This window comes from Juglans microcarpa x Juglans regia, unplaced genomic scaffold (assembly GCF_004785595.1).
Source record: "Juglans microcarpa x Juglans regia isolate MS1-56 unplaced genomic scaffold, Jm3101_v1.0 JmScfU0027, whole genome shotgun sequence".
NCBI lineage: Eukaryota > Viridiplantae > Streptophyta > Magnoliopsida > Fagales > Juglandaceae > Juglans > Juglans microcarpa x Juglans regia.
Genome location: NW_024475771.1, coordinates 22,493 through 39,023, shown reverse-complemented (window position 1 = coordinate 39,023; position 16,531 = coordinate 22,493). Strand labels below are relative to the sequence as shown.

Sequence of the window (16,531 nt, the reverse complement as noted above, 5' to 3'; positions counted from 1 at the left end):
CATGGGTCACGTGGAGGAGTAAGAGGAAGGGAGAGGGAGGCTCATGGTGGTGCCTGGTGGCCGTGGGAGTCACGCATGGCGGCGCTAGCAGCGTCGGTAGCCTTGAAGCCATGCGAAACCCATAAATGGGTTTCGTGCGTGCGTGCAACAGAGGGGGAAGGGGTTCCCGAGGCTTGGGTTCCATGGGAGGGGTTCACCGGTGAGAGGGGAGGCTGTTGGTGGCGGTGGTGGCGCACGACGGTGGAATGGGCATCATGCCCATTCGGGCATTACACTTCCGAAAGGGAGAAAGGGAGAGTGTGAGGGAGAGAGGTTGCCACGGGAGGCTTGCCAGAGTGGGAGCAAGCCGTTGGTGGTGGAGGTGACGGTCATCGGCAGCCGGGTTGCGAGAGAAGCTTTGGCATGGAGATGGACTGCGTACAGCGTACGCTTGAGGGGAGAGGGAGGAGAGAGAGAGAGCTGGGGAAAAAGTGAGGGAAAGAGAGAGGGGGTCTGGGTATTTAACCCAGTCCTTTCGTCTTGGGGTCCTCAAAACGATCTAACGTTGAGATTAAAACACTGATTTGAAAATGCGTAAACGTTAACTTAATTAAAAGCACTTAGAGGAATTAAGGTAAATATTATTTTAAATTAACTTTAGTTTATAAAATAATATTTCTTCATCATTAATAAAATAATGAAGTCTTATTTAATATATTTAAAAGGATAAAACCATTTAATTAATTAAAGTTTTCAACATAATTTAAATCCCTTAATATTTTAAATAACTGGAATCATTTTAATAATTAATATTAAAATGATCTCCGACAATTATAATATTTTGGAGCTCTTCAAAATATTATAATTGTCTCATTTAAAAACAAGTTTAACTCAACGATACTGGAAATACCTCATATAAATATTTTCAGTACATTTAAAACACTAGGCGTGCCTTAGAAGTCACCTAATATCTCGAGAGACACGTCGTCATGGTTCGACACACATGATGATGCTCGCAGTCGTCAGAAAGAATGGCAAACTGTTGCATATTTCGTCATCAGAATTTGCTTATGTCAGAAAGAAGGAGCCTTACGTAAGAAAAGAAGCTTACGTAAGAAGAAAGGAGCGGGGGTTATACTTGGGTCACAAAAATGAATCCAACGAAAAGATTTCAAAGCAACATCTCAATTAAAATAATTTGAACGTAATGATAAAATTTAAAAACAAAGAACAATTTAAATGCATAATAATAATTAATATAAGAAACATATCAAATTTTAATTTTCACAAATTAAAAAATCATAAAATAAACCCACTAAAAATCCGACAATTTAAAGCAATAGAATAAATTTTTGAATTAATAAAAATAATTTTTCAATAAAAATACACTAAAATATGGGTTAACATAACGAAAAGATGAACGAAACCACATAGTAATCTATTATTGGCCGACAACTCGAACTTCTGCATCGGTTCCAGATATGTGATATATCTTCAATAGTCGCTCTGTTTAAATATATCCTAGTGTTCATTAAATAATATTACCATTATAACCACAAATGCCTATTCTCTACGCAGAAATAAAAAAGCAATAATCCTCGGAAGTATATTATGACTGAAAAGTAATATTAAGAATAGAGGTCCATGTCTAAAGATATTTTTAATGCCAGGAGTTTTGTTTGTCACACAAGAATTATTCAAAAATATATAGATAAAAAATGGAGGTTTCACTAATATATATATTAATATATATATATAATATATAATAGTGGAGAGAAAATTTGAGAAAGAAAATTAAGGCTCTACTTATATCAAGACACCATTCTAAACCATAAATGTCTCTATCTCTACCAACAAAAGGAACAAAGACTTTGACAATATTTATATCTATCTCTAAATAATTGCCCAGAGATAGAGAGTACTTGAAGTAAGTTCAAATTAATTGTTAATTAATCATTGAATTTACTTATTAAACAATTATACGAATATACTTATTGTTGATAATTTTTTAATTTTAGTGATCATATTAACGAACTAAAAGAACTGAGTAAATGATATAGACCAGAGACATGAACAAGAGTTCCCGAAATGTTCAAACAACGGGTAATGAATATAATACAGATGGAATTTTGCACTAACATATTTAAATAGAGAGATTGTTAACGATTGAATGTTTATTACTTTATTTAATATGTAGGTTGTACAAATGCATCGCGAGTAATCCCGAACATATATCAGACGAACTATATGCACTGGCGCGTGACCCTTTGAGGTGCGCTGCTCGATATTCTGCATGTATTTCTCGAGGGATAGATATCACACAATTGATCGAGAACTTTATAGGAAAACACAAATAGTGTGTCCTTGTCGAAAGAGTCATGATAGAGAGAATGTTGATTTCTACGAGTTATCATAGATATAATTGGAATGAGATATGTGGGGCAGCTTGTGTTTATATATTTAAGTGTGATTGTGATTTAAACAATCCTCGAAGGGAAAATGCCAGGATGAATATTTTCTGAGTATAATACATCAAAAAAATGGTATGAAGATAATCATTTTATTTTGGTTTCCCAAGCATCTCAAGTATTCTATTAGACGATCCTCAATTAAGAAATCAATGGCAAGTAGTACAAAAGTTTTCTCCTAAAATATTTTTGACGTTATCCCGAGGCGGAAGAACAAGATGAAGAAGAAGATGATCCTCTACTCAAGAAGCATACAAGAGAGTCAACCTGCCATTAACTTATTTGTGAATTTGAACTAGTATGAGATGATCCCATTACATAGGGAAGATATTGAGGCTGAAATAATTGAAGCGACAGTTGATCAAAGTGTTGACTCATCTGAAGTATCTACAGATGATGAGAGCGAATCTATGGATGAAACTAATATAGATGATTGATCGGTTTTGTTTCACATTATACAGTATCTCGCAATTATGCCACCAAGAGGAAGGAAGTTCGCATCCCATCTCCACATGTTCCTAGCTCTCCGTCTGACTCACCATTAGAGACTGACTCTACAGAACAAGATAAATAGCTAATACTCATTTTTTTAATTAAGATATATGATAATTGATAGAAGATAAAAACTAATATTATTTTATAGAGATAACACATAGTACTCGTCACAGACGAAGTACTACTAGAGCGTGACGTTGGAGAAATATCGTAAAGTAGGTAAGATTGAGTTAACATTCCTGACGAACATACCGGAGCGAGGGACAACAAGCAGCTTGCTTGCTTCGCATGTGGTGCTCTTACACAGACTTATGCACCTTTTGGCTACGAGTTCATGCATAAAGTCCGTAAGATGTGAAAGAGCTTATAAAGAAGCATTGTTTGGTACGTAATATTTAAATAAAAATATTTTTTTCATATTATTTAATACTCTAAATGATAATATATTGTTATATACTTTTTCAAGGATGACTTCAAACTAAATTTTGGTCGGAGAGAGGAGCGTAGAATGTCGAAGAGCTTATGTGTAATGCATTCTGTAAGTATAAGGCAAGATGTCACGAGCATTACAAAAGTACGAGAACAAGGAAGATGCACGCTAGCATCCTTTTCAGGATGTCCGAGCTGAAGAATGAGGAAAACTTTGCGCATGTTTGAGGATCTATCATATAAGGTAAATTAAATGAATTCTTTATGTGTCATATTGTAATTTTCACTTACTAACTTTTACAACTTCTATGCAGGAGCGAAGTTCTATAAACAAAATGAATAGATCAAAGTTAAAGATTCATTATCATGCAGGCTCAAGATCTTTCCATCGCCTATCTCAGAAATTGTAATGTACTTTTTATTTATTTATTTTATTCAATGTAGTTTGTTTTAATATAGACTTTATATCTTAACAATGTCTCTTGTAGCAAGAGTCAGACACCAATTATGATCTGACAAAATTATATGTTGCATCACATACTAATAGTAATAGAGAGTGGACTCATCCAGATGCTCATGAGAATTATGTAAGTATTATAATTTCTTTTAATTAACTATATTTAAATTATGTGTCAATATTAATTTTATACTTGTGTAGGATAAAATGGTTGCCTTTCGTGCTGAAGCTGCATCAGATCATAATTCATCAACAAGTGTGTTGAAATTTTTACACAATTCTGGTTAACGTTCGGCTACTTGAGGGGTTTGGTCGTTGTGTAAAGCCTCAGGCTCTTCATCAACATCAAGCACTTCTGTTATTGCGTTAGAGAATGCAAATTCTAGGATGAATAATTGATGGCAAAACAGCAGAGTTAGAGCTCAATTGACGAAACAAGCAGACATGGAGATGCGCATAAAACAATAAGAAGATCAACAAAGAAGATGCAACTCCAAATGCAAGAACAACAAAGACAGATGAAGCTTCAAATGCAGATGCTTATGCAACAATTCAAGCCTCCAAACAATTGAATTTAATTAGAAGTGTTTTAGCATATGAACAATTATGTATCGTGTATTGATAATTTTATTATATTATTAGTACTTTATTTATTTAGTTCTGACTTATTAGATTAGTTTATTTATATGAACAATTTGTAATGTATTTTTGAAATATAAATATCTATTTGGTTTTAAATTGGCATTAATGTCCAAGAAAATAATAACCGTTCGAACTCTCATCAAATGTTCGAACATATAAAAATGGACACAACGTTCGAACATTGAAAGTTAGAGTTCGAACGATAAAAATTCTGCGCCGTTCGAACAGGCAATTCACTATTTGCGTTCGATCATAAATTTTTTTGTTCGAATGTTTCTTCATGTGTTTTTGGTTGAATGGATGGTATCGATCGACCGGCCATGAATTACCCATTCGAACAATTACTCATGGTTCGAACGTTATTTACTACGTTCGAACGAATTTTCGAGACGAATTTAAATCGTCCCCAAAAAAAATTCCGTTTGAACGTGATCGAACGGTCCAGCTTAATTTCGTCCCAAAAGAATTTTTTGGACGACTTGTCATTTTCGTCCCAAAATAGCTTTTGGACAGTTTTATAGGGATGAGTTGGACAGTTTTTTGCATCCCAAAAAATTTTTTGGGATGAAATCCCAGTCTTTTGGGACGAGAATGTTCCTTCCAAAAGACCGAATTTGTTGTAGTGTATAGTACTGGATGGTTGGATCAATATCTCTAGCCTTAAACTATTATCTAAACTTGATCGGGACCTAAAATAAGAGAGATAAATATAAGAAATGAGTCTTATAATATTTATTGATTCACATTTAAATTTTTTGGATAGTATTAAATTCTTATCTTATCTCATTCATCTTATCTAATCGTTATAACTTTGCCAAACTTTTAAACAAAATACAATAAAAATTCAACTTTTCAAATACTAAAAGAAAATATTAAAAAAAATTATATTCTAACAATATTTTAACTTTATAATAGTTTTATTCAACTTTCATCTCAACTCACCATCCAAACTAGGTAACTTTTTCTTTCATTTCACAAGGATTTTAACAGATTCTATTTTCTACCCTCTATATGCATAGTTATTTTTCTTCTAATTTGCACATCACTGGTATTAATTTGAGTGCATTTCAATGCAATTGCAGGTAGAGACCAAACTTATACCATGACACTATCTACGTCTCTTCCCATTTTTCGAGGGTGCTTCAAATGAATAGCGCTTCTTTAATTCTTTTTTTCGGATGTGCAAAAACGCATGATGCTAGCACATTGATCAGAAAGCTCTGATATTACAAGTAGGTAGTAGCAAATTGAAATCAAAGGAAACCAAGGAATTAATTAGCATATATAGACGTTTGAGGCTTAGAACAGTAAAGGCATGCACGTATCTTTTTAATCCTTCTAATTAGCAATAGATAAACCCTTGACAAAGAAATTCTCCGAACGGGGTTAATTATATTAATTTTTAACTGTATGTATATTTTGGATTTTGTAAAAGTTAAATTAATTTTTGTATTAGGAAATGACTGAAAAAATAAAAAGTTGAGATAGCATGTTTTTTTATTTTTTATTTTTGAGATTTGAAGATATATTTAGTTTGCTTGAACAAACAACTTGGAAATATTTCTCTAATCGAACATGCATGCAGGGCCTAACTTTAATCACGAGAACGTAATATCATAATTAGAAATTGGTGTATATATTATGATCATTTAATCACAGAACGTAATATCATTAGAAAGGGTGGTTAATTATATAAACAATTTGAATGATTATAACTTTTCTCTAAAACTTTAAAACTACATAATAATTAACCATTCCCATGCATGAAACTTTAAAAGAATGTCTAATTAAGTATTTCATGATCAACTGTATGTATCATAAAACAATGTTAGTTCATGATTAGGAAGTCAGGATTATAGGGCCAAGAGCCTAATGCCTGACGGTATATAGCCTGGTTTTCTAAATGGAAAACTTGGATTCAAACCCAAAAACAAAATAAAAGGGAAGTTCACAAAAGATCAAAATCATTACCAACCTTGGAGGTGGCCGCCGGTTAAGGGAAATAAAGAAAATCTAATTATTCCAATGATCCTTTATCGATCCATGCATCTTGTTTATGGTAATTCATAACGTTATCTCTTCTTTGAGATCATGAGTATTTTTATTTATGTAATCATAACGTTATCTATTGGCTTGCATTAACGGATCGGACTTATATAACGTGCTAGCTGCTAGCTCGGTAGTCATATGTCATAAATATTCATTGACCGAAAAAATGGTCGCTCTATTCAAATATATTGATATGTACATGCACCTTACTTTGACTGACTTTCTCGGCTCTCTATGCTTAGTTATAATGACTTCAATCAAGACCATTATGAACCACAAATATTGTCTATATCTCTACAGAATTAAACGGAACGAAGACTTCGACAAATTAAAAGTGTAGGAAAAAAAATAACACAAACAAAATGTCTAAAGCTAGGTCACTTCATGGACGTTGGCGTCGGGCAACGTAGCATTATTTATATATATATATATATCATATACCTTGTCTTATATATATATATATATATATCTTTGTTTTCGATAGTTTCGTTCCTATTCTTGTCCCCAAATCATAATTGGCATTGACCAATGCTCTTAAATTGCCAGTTTTAAGGGTTGGCTTGCAAATTTTCAAAAACGTTTTAATAAATCATAGGCCGGTTTTGACATTTTAGAAATCGGTTCAGGACCGACCAGCTCCACCGGTTCGGGCCGGTCCGGTCTGGTTTTTCAGTTTTCCTATTAAAATACAACATTTCGTAACATGGCATAACATATAATAGAAAATATTACATGACATGAAATTGTGTAACATATAGCATTATGTAATATGACATACTTGTAATAGATAGCAATACGTGGTAGAATAAATTATGTAACAGATAAGTATTTCGTGATAGAGTATTATATGTAACAGATAAGCATGAAGTGACATGGCATAGTATGGCATATACGATAATATACATATATAAACTGTAGTTCCCTTACCCATCACACATGCATACACAACATTCTAATAGTGAGTTAAGAGCTAACTTACAGTGATTGCCTAGCTTTACGAGGCAAAGCATGAAACACGAGAAACTGTAAGTAGGAGTTCTAAAGTTAGAAAGGTCATCAATAACAATTAGAAACATGAAAAAATGCTAATTTAATGTAAAATTACCATTTTACCCTCTACATGTGAGAAAATGACCATTTTACCCCTAACTTAAGGATTTCACACCCTAACTCCAAAAATTCTAAAATCTACATTCGTCATGTAAATTTTGTCCTAAATTCAAATATTAATTTAGAAAAATTTAAAACCAAACACAACTATGAAAAAAAATCGTAGGGCCGAAACTTCCAAAGGCCATATATCTTATTTTTGTTGCAATTTCTTCCAATTTCAAAACTCATGATCAAACCTAAATATTGCAAAACAGATCCACCTATCTTAAGCTTAAAAACATGCCTAAAAAATTAAAAAAAAAATATACTTCTCATAAACACAACTTTTCAGTAAAAGATCTAAACTTTTTAACTAAAATATAAACCCTGGAATCTCAAGATTTGACCTATTTCAAAACATCTCCAAGATCTCCAAAAATCTAAAACTTTCTTCTAACATGTTCATAACACATTCCTTAGAATTAACATGCTTTGAATGAACACATAAAAGTAACCAAAAATCACAAAATCTCACTTAAAATACTCGACTCCAACACTTAGTCAAAAACATAATTTATTTCTCAACTTTGCTTTGATCAAACCCTTGATCCGAGGCATACCATGATGAGATATTCAAACCAAAAACTCATATGGTTTAAAAGTGTGTCCTTAGGTAGATCCGATCATTAAACTTAAAATCACATGGCTAAAAATAAACCAAAACATGGATCTAGCTGAAAACATCAAACTTTTGACCTAACCAAGTATTCTCTCGCATAAAAATTCATATTTTTCAAACGAACACCAAAAATCTTCAAAATAACATCCTAATATGTAGATAAAAGGCTTAGTATCATCAAATAAATTTATCAAACCATTGGAGTAAGAATAGACCACAAAAGATCTAAACTTTTTTAAAACATAAACTGGTTTTCCTCTTTCAGTTTCTTACCTTTTAGATCTACGAAAATCTTTTATCAAAAGCTTTAATCTCCAACAAACATTCATATAAACATGTTGAAAATACTCAATAAAAAGCTCGGATCAAGATTTGTCCCTTAGCTTCGTCAAAAATTCTAAAATACAACACATATCCTAATTATTGCCCATATTGACCTTTCCATGGTTTTTCCATAACTCGTGACTTTTCCAAATACATCCAAATACCAAAACATCATGTAAGTTACTTACAGAAATCGTTTTTTAACAAAATGGTCGCTCTGTTCAAATATATTGATATGTACACCTTACTTGATGAATCTTCTTCTAACTTTAAATTTTGGTTGGGAGAGAAAATTTGAGAAAGAAAATTAAGGAATAAGGACAAGAATGAATACTTTGACTAACTTTGTCTTGGTGGAATCTCTCAGGCTCTGCTTAATTATAGTGACTAATTATATCAAGATCACCATTCTAAACCATAAAAGTCTATATCTCTACCAAAAAAAGGAACAAAAACTTTAATTGACAAATTAAAAGCGTAGAAAAAATGCACTAATCCTCGGAGAGAACATATATTATTGGCCGGTTATAACTGAGTAAAATGACAGGGATGAAGACTGTCTCCTTCAAGATGACATGAACCCGAACGGTCTCTTTATACAAGATAAACAATAGTTCAACGAAAGTTTGCAAAAGCAATCCTAATCTTCCCAGGGTATGTACACATTTTCATTTTCCCATCCATAAATGTGACTGGAAATTAATGAAGCGATATTAGAGAATCTAGTGGACGAGAATTTTCAACAATCAATTGCTGAGAAATTGTTGCGAGCTAGTGCGTACTTGGAAGTCTAGGATCGATCAATATCGCTAACCTTAATTTATTATCTAAACTTTATCAGGACCTAAAATGAGAGAAAGATAAATATATGAAATGAGCCTTATAATATTTATGGGTGGTGCTACTCCCACAGAGGGAGGCTACCGATCGAGAGATCTAGCTATAGTCACTGAATAGGCAAAAAAATTTGTCCTTTTTTTTTTTTTAGAGGCGACTTCATTTTGTGGCTTACAAGCGGCTAGGAGATCGAGTCTTCTTCAGTGTGGCCGGGCTCTTTTCTATGTTGACTTAATTAGGATCAGGAGTAGTTTGGATTCAGAGATGATGAGTTGAGATAGGTTTAGATAGTTTGTAAATAGTAGAATAAAAGTTGAATTATTTATTATACTTTATGTGAGAATTTGAGAAAGTTGTAATGATGAGATGAGATGAGTTGATATGAGTTGAGGTGGGTTTTGTGGTGTTTAGAAGACTTTATGATCATTTTCTGCTCTCATGCTATTTCTTTCAATTTTCTGTATTTGACAACTCCCAAAAAGTCTTTAAAATAACTTAATTGGTTTTGATAGCAAGATACTCTCATCTCATCTTATTTTATCTTATCTCATCTCAATATCCAAATATCATAAATACAAATACTTTTCAATTTCAAATCTTTAACTTTTTCATCTAATCATTACAATTTTTCCAAACTTTCAAACAAAACATTAAAAAAAAAAAAATCAATATTTTCCAATTTCAAAATAAAAATTATATTAAAAAATTATATTCTTAACAATATTTTAAATTTTTATTCAATTTTTTCTCTCTCATTTCCTAAAATCCCATAAAATCTTAACTCAAACCACTGCACTACTATTCACAAACTATTTACATATAATCTCATCTCATCTCACTATCCAAGCTAGGACTAAGAGGAGGTTTGAAATGTGAGTTGAGATGAGATGCGTTGAGATGATAGTTGAAAGTTAAATAAAATATTATTAGAATATTATTTTTTAATATTATTATTGTTTTGAGATTTAAAAAAATTAAATTGTTTATTATATTTTGTGTGAGAATTTGGAAAAGTTGTAATGATTAGATAAGATAAATTGAGATGAGTTGGAGAGACCTTTGTATCCAAACCGGGTTAATTCATTTGCTTGAGTTCTTCTCAAAATCAATAATAGGGATTACCTCCCAATGAGTATATGTAGAGTTAGCATTGCAAATGAACAAGACTACTCGGCAAGCCACTTGAGTTCGGCTTGATCAAAGTACTCAAGTTTCACTCAATTCATTTGTTAAATAAGCGGTCCGTGAACATACAATTATAATCGGTTATTAAATAAAACAACTCGTATAAAACCCGTATGATATATACGCTGCTCTACAAACAACAATGGGATCATTAACCATCAAGAAAGTATTTTCCCTTCTCATCAACTTTGTCCTATTTGCTCAGTTGGTCCCTAATTAATTCACTGGAAGCAGCTTTTTCTTCTAATTCTTCCAAAGAAGATTGATGTGTATTTTATATATATATATATATGCCAAGATTCTTTAGATCAATTAACAACATCTTAGTTTCTCACTAAAAGAACCAAAGATCAAATATATTCCCCCTTCCCATGTATCAAAAACAAAAACTTATCAAATATTATTGTTTTGAGATTTAAAAAAATTGAATTGAGATTTGAAAAAGTTGAATTGTTTATTATATTTTGTATGAAAATTTAAGAAAATCGAAATGAAGAGATAAGATAAGTTGAGATTTGTATTTTTATTAAAATGATTTCGGTTAAGTAAAAGGACTACTTAAAACAATGACATCACTATTGTCGTGTGTTAACTGACTTGTGTGATCGAATTAGTTTGGTAGTCATATTATAATTCATTGTGAAAATCATTTTTCGTTAACTGACTTTTCTAAGCACATCCAAATATCAAATAGAAGCGATATAGCCACAAAGAGATCTTACAAAAATAAACTTTCAAATTGATATAGTTTCATATGATACGTTAAATTTACTTTATAATAAAAGTAGTTTTACAACCAAACGTACCATATCAAAATACGTAATTTTTTGAGCTTTTTTTTATAGAATTTCTTTGTGGCTAAAGCATTTCTCAATACCAAAACATCATGAAAGTTATTTACAGATTAATTGTGATACAACGAAACAAACAGAGCCGCCTAAATCTCATTAATTTTAGTTATTTGGTCGTCCCTCTTGACTGCGGAAACTTCCTCGATCTCATCTTTTTGTTCGAACCTAAATGAGATCCTATCATTTGTGATTCTAGTGGGTAAACGTATGAACATAATAAAAGGATGAACATATGAACTTTGCCGTGGTGGAATCTCTCAAGCCCTCTGCTTAAATATAGTGACTTATGTATCAAGACCATTGTGAACCACAAATGTCTACACTTCTCTATCGAAAAAGGAACCAAGACTTTGACAGATTAAACGATGGGAAGAAGACTAGATCCTTCAACGTAACATGATGACCCCCAATACACAAGATAAAGTATAGTTCGACCAAAGTTCGTAAAAGCAATAAGTCAACATTTTGATTTTCCCAACCATTGATGTGACTCGAATGTTGAATGTACTGTGGAATGTTGAATGTACTGTGGAATCTAGTCGACGATTCCAACCTTGAATTAATGATCAGAAATGTCGCAAGAAAGTATAATTTACTCGGAAGGATGGAATCAATGTACCTAGCCCTAAAATTATTTTCTAAACTTTATCAATACCTAAAATAGGAGAAAGATCAATATATTAAATGAGTCATAATACAATGCTAATTATCGTTTAGGCTTTGTTTGGATGTTGAGTTGAGTTGAAATAAGTTGAGTTATTTATCAATACTAGTGAGTTGAGATGATGGAGTGACTGTTGTGGGGTCCACCTAAGATGAGTTTAGATGTGCTTGGATGTTAAGATCATGAATTTAGATGTATTTATGAAAAGTTGAAAAAGGTTGTGGGTCTGGCTTGTAAAGATGTGTTGAGTTGAAAATGTTGTACGTGGATCTCACGTGTAAAGATGTTTAGAGTTGAGATGCATTTAGTAATTTGAAAGTTTGGTGTTTAGATGTTAGACTCAGCTTACAATTAGACTGAACTGAGTTAATCTAAGTTAAGTCTATGTTCCAAATGGGACCTTAAATTTTTGAATACCAAAATTCTCAATAAATATTGTACAATTCACTCCACGTGTTTATATTACTTTTAGATTGATGAGTGGTAGGCCTCGTACAAGATTGCTTATAAATAAAGCCCTTAACTATTATACGCTCTACGAGTAAAAACAATGGGAGCATTAGCCATTAAGAAAGTATTTTCCCTTCTCATCAACTTTGTCCTATTTGCTCAGTTGGTTTCATCACTGGACGCGCCTGCCTTTTCTTCTAATTCTTCCAAAGAAGCTATTGCTCTTCTGACATGGAAAAATAGCCTTCAAAATGAATCTCAATCCCACTTATCTTCATGGATTCCAGTTTTTTCTTCCAATCTAAACCTAAGTAGGAATCCATGCAATTGGCTTGGTATTTCATGCAACCTTGCTGGAAGCATCGTCAAAATAAACCTTACCGAATCTAGCTTACAAGGTACGCTTCACGGATTTTCTTTTTTATCATTTCCAAATCTTGCGTCCATCGATCTTTATGTGAACACTCTTTATGGGACAATTCCACCTCAAATTAGCTCCCTGTCAAAACTCAAATATCTCGATTTGTCCTTTAATCAGTTTTCAGGCAAAATCCCACCAGAAATTGGCAAGCTAGCTACTCTTAAGGCCCTCCACCTTGGACGTAATAACTTAAACGGCTCCATTCGTGAAGAAATAGGGCGCCTAAACCTTCTAACTGAATTTTATCTTTACAAAAACCATATAGACGGTTACATCCCTTCTTCTTTAGGCAATTTGAGCAACTTGGTTATTTTGCTTCTTTATGGAAATGAACTTTCTGGTTTCGTTCCTCCAGAAATGGGAAACCTCTCCAATTTGGATCGACTTGACATTAGTCAAAACCACCTGACAGGTCCAATCCCTTCCACTTTCGGGAACTTGAAAAAGCTAACCATCTTGCACATGTTTGATAATTCACTTTCCGGTCCCATCCCTTCGGAGATTGGAAATTTGAAATCCCTAAAGAGTGCAAGTCTTCAACACAATAATCTTTCGGGTTCAATTCCAGCATCATTATTAGGTGATTTGGTAAATCTTACCCTACTTCACCTGGATAATAATAGCCTTTCTGGATCCATTCCTACAGAAATAGGAAACTTGACTTCTCCCAAAGATCTACAGTTGGATCATAACCAGCTACGTGGTTCTCTTCCAACTTCTTTTGCTAACATGAGCAATTTGATATCTTTAGTACTTCGTGAAAACCAACTTACCGGTCCAATTCCTCAAGGAATTGGAGATCTCATCAACTTGGAAACTCTACAACTAGACACAAACCAATTTATTGGTAATTTGCCTCAAAACATTTGCCATGGTGGATCACTTCGGTACTTTGCTGCAAGCAACAACCATTTGGATGGCCAAATTCCCAAAAGTTTCAAAAATTGCACAAGCATAGTCAGAGTCCAATTAAGAGGTAACCAACTCATTGGAGATATATCTAAGGACTTCGGTGTCTATCCAAACTTGGAGTTCATAGATCTAAGGCATAATCGATTTTATGGAAGGATCTCAAGTAATTGGGGCCAGTGTCAACAACTACAAACCCTACTTCTGGGTAAAAACAATATTACTGGTAGCATACCAAAAGAGATTGGGAACTGGACTACTCAGCTAGGTGAACTTGTTCTTTCTTCAAATCATATAGTTGGGACGATTCCAAAAGAATTCGGAAGCCTAATTTCTCTAATGAAATTGTGGATGAATGGCAATCAAGTCTCTGGCGCTATACCTTTTGAATTTGGGTTCTTGACAAATCTTGAATATCTTGACCTGTCCTCAAACAAGCTGAGTAAGTCAATTCCAAGTAATTTCGGGGACTTCGTGAAATTGATAGAATTGAATTTAAGCCACAACGATTTTAGCGAAAGGATTCCAACACACCTCATGGACTTATCTCATATCTCCAAATTAGATATAAGTTATAACTCTTTAAACGGAGAGATACCAATGGAAATTTACAAATTGGAGAGCATAGTGATCTTAAATCTCTCCCATAATCATCTTTCTGGTTTCATTCCGAAAGCATTCGAACAAATGCATTGGTTGTTGTATGCCGACATATCCTACAATGAGTTGCAGGGACCGATTCCCGATAGCAACACATTTATAAATGCTTCTGTAGAAGCATTACAAGGGAACAAGGGATTGTGTGGTAATGTTCTAGGACTACATCCTTGCAATGTTTCCATGATATACAAACATAGCTCAAAAAGGGGACACAAAGTCGTGTTTCTTCTCGTTTTCCCACTTTTAGGAGTAGTAACTGTTCTACTTTCTATCTTTGGGTTTTTTCTCTTTATGCAAAGAAGAAAGACGAATCTAGAATCCAAACAAAGCAAGACCGAGGGCCAAGTACTGTCTCTTTCAATATTACATTTCAACGGAAGAACATTGTATGATGAAATCATAAAAGTGACCAATGGTTTTGATGCTCTATATTGCATTGGGAAAGGAGGACATGGAACTGTCTATAAAGCAGAGCTAACTTCAGGTGATATCTTAGCCGTGAAGAAATTCAATCGACCACTGCATGATGCTAGTGAGAACAGATTTCAAAAGGAGTTCTTGAATGAGATAAGGGCATTGATAGACATACGCCATCGAAACATTGTTAAACTTTATGGTTTTTGTTCTCATGTGCAACATTCCTTTTTGGTTTGTCAATATCTAGAAAGGGGTAGCTTGTCCCTAATCTTGGGCAACGAAGATGCTGCTAAAGTATTGGGTTGGAGTAAGAGATTGAATATTGTTAAAGGTGTGGCAAATGCCTTGTCTTACATGCACAATGATTGCTCCCCTCCGATTATTCATCGTGACATATCAAGCAGCAACATCTTGCTGGATTCTCAATTTGAGGCTCATGTTTCAGACTTTGGGACTGCTAGGCTTGTGGAGGTAGACTCATCCAATTGGACTTCCCCTGCAGGCACTTATGGATATATTGCACCAGGTTATAAATTATTTCATTGTCCTTTCAAAGAAAAGCATGCATATGTGTTGATTTTGTCCATCTTTCCTTTATTTCTTTTCTTTGCAGAGCTTGCTTATACAATGAAGGTAACTGAAAAATCTGATGTGTATAGCTTTGGGTATTGGCAATCGAAGTCATTAGAGGAAAGCATCCAGGTGATTTCATCTCCTCACTATCATCGCCGTTAGCTATGGAGAACATACAAGTGAAAGATGTGTTGGACCAACGCCTTCCATTTCCAACAGTTCAAGTTGAGAATGAACTAATAATAGTCGTACAGCTTGCCATGAAATGCTTAAATGTCTGTCCACAATCAAGGCCGACAATGCACATGATTTCTAAAGTGTTATCGACCAATATTAATGCACATTCCTAGAGCCATCCAGACATGCATTGCCAACTTGAAAGTCGAGAGTTGAAGATTATAGACTATCTAGATAATAATTAATGAAAATAAGTGCTAAAATCATGTGTTAGTCTAAGATACTTAATTATTAGAGCATTTTCTTTCCATCCCAAGTATTTATGTGTAACTTTAGTTTTTAGTTGTATGAGTGTTAAGGTATCTTTTTTTTATCATCTCATGTCCTTCTATTTAATTCCAACTATATCAATCAACAAAAGTGTCTTTTGGGAGTATATGTGGCAAGGTTTTGGAACTCTAAGGTTTGTTTGTTCTCAATAAATCCTTTAATAGATATCCATGAGATTTGAAACTTTTGAAGTTGAATACCTTAATTTAAAAAAGTGGGAGTTTGAGACATCAATTTTTAATTTTTTTATTTATTTTAGAAGTAGTCTTATATAGAATTTTTTTTAGTGGCGCATGATATATGTTGTCATGAAGTGATAGAATGAGAGTACCACGTCATCTATATTCTTTGAGTACTTAATAATTTTTCCTTAGTTGAATTGCAAATTTGTTGGGAAACTTCAGGTTCAAGCTGAAAGAATTAAAATTATATTAAATTCACTC

At 33.3% G+C, this 16,531-nt stretch overlaps 1 pseudogene; it reads left to right on the top strand.

Annotated features, from left to right (window-relative positions):
• The first annotated feature begins 12,701 nt into the window (after window positions 1–12,701).
• Window positions 12,702–16,129, top strand: LOC121245468 (annotated as a pseudogene).
• Window positions 16,130–16,531: the final 402 nt, after the last annotated feature.